The sequence below is a fragment of the Mustela lutreola genome, chromosome 6 (genome assembly GCF_030435805.1).
Source record: "Mustela lutreola isolate mMusLut2 chromosome 6, mMusLut2.pri, whole genome shotgun sequence".
NCBI lineage: Eukaryota > Metazoa > Chordata > Mammalia > Carnivora > Mustelidae > Mustela > Mustela lutreola.
This window is the reverse complement of record NC_081295.1, coordinates 157,461,121-157,462,001: the sequence shown is the minus strand read 5'-3', so window position 1 is coordinate 157,462,001 and position 881 is coordinate 157,461,121. Positions and strand designations below refer to the sequence as shown.

Below are 881 nucleotides of genomic sequence, written 5' to 3'. Positions count from 1 at the left end.
TTGAAAATACCTTAAATAACCCGTGAAGTTTAGTACATACAATTTTGTGTGCATTTCTCTGCAGTCTGTCTTACCAGTTCCTCTTTGTTAGGCAATATTTTTCTATGGTCCTCAATGGTTCAGTTGTTTCCTCAGTGGGGAATCCGGGCTAAGCAAAACTTTTAAAGGAATGAAAATTTGATGGGGGAACGAAACAAATCAATTAACAAACATTCCAGCAGAGGAGAATCGCTCCGAAGAAGCAGAGGTCAGGGCGGGCTCTACGCAGTTAGCTGCGTGCGGAGTGAGGAAAGAACTAAGAGAAAGCGCTAACTCGTCGCTCGGGATGCGCGGAACAAGAGGAAAGCAGAGCCGACGAGGGTGGGATTCGAACCCACGCGTGCAGAGCACAATGGATTAGCAGTCCATCGCCTTAACCACTCGGCCACCTCGTCGCACGGGAGCCCCGCCTGTCCGGGTTCTCCCTCCCCGCTGTCGTCCTCAAGTTGTGCCCCAGTAGGTCCCACCGCCTTTTCCCTGGCTTACTGGCCGCCACCACCGTCTCAGTCCGGTGTCCGGAATTACCCCAGGCCGACCGCCCGGGAGCGCTGCGCGCGATCCTCCGCAAACCGCTGACGGCCGGCGCAGCCGCCTGCTCCTCCCCGCCCGCCGCCCCGGACGCGCACCCCGCTTTCCCGGGACGCATTCCCGCCTCCGGAGCGGAACCCGCCGTGCATTCCTGTGTTCCGGTGGCACTGGCCCTGCGAGTCCCTTTTTATGCGGCTTATCCGCACTCCAGGCCCGGGCAGGGGTCTCCAAAGCCTCGGCAGCCGGTGAGCACGAGTTTGGGGCAAAGCAAACTGCGCGAGCGCCCCGCGGGGAAGAGTCCGTCCGCCGCCCCC

General features: G+C 59.5%; 1 non-coding gene across 1 annotated transcript; it reads right to left on the bottom strand.

The window, feature by feature from the left end:
• Nucleotides 1-352: 352 nt before the first annotated feature.
• Nucleotides 353-434, bottom strand: TRNAS-GCU (transfer RNA serine (anticodon GCU)). The gene has a single exon. It is a non-coding gene; the product is annotated as a tRNA-Ser (tRNA).
• Between the last annotated feature and the right edge of the window lie 447 nt (nucleotides 435-881).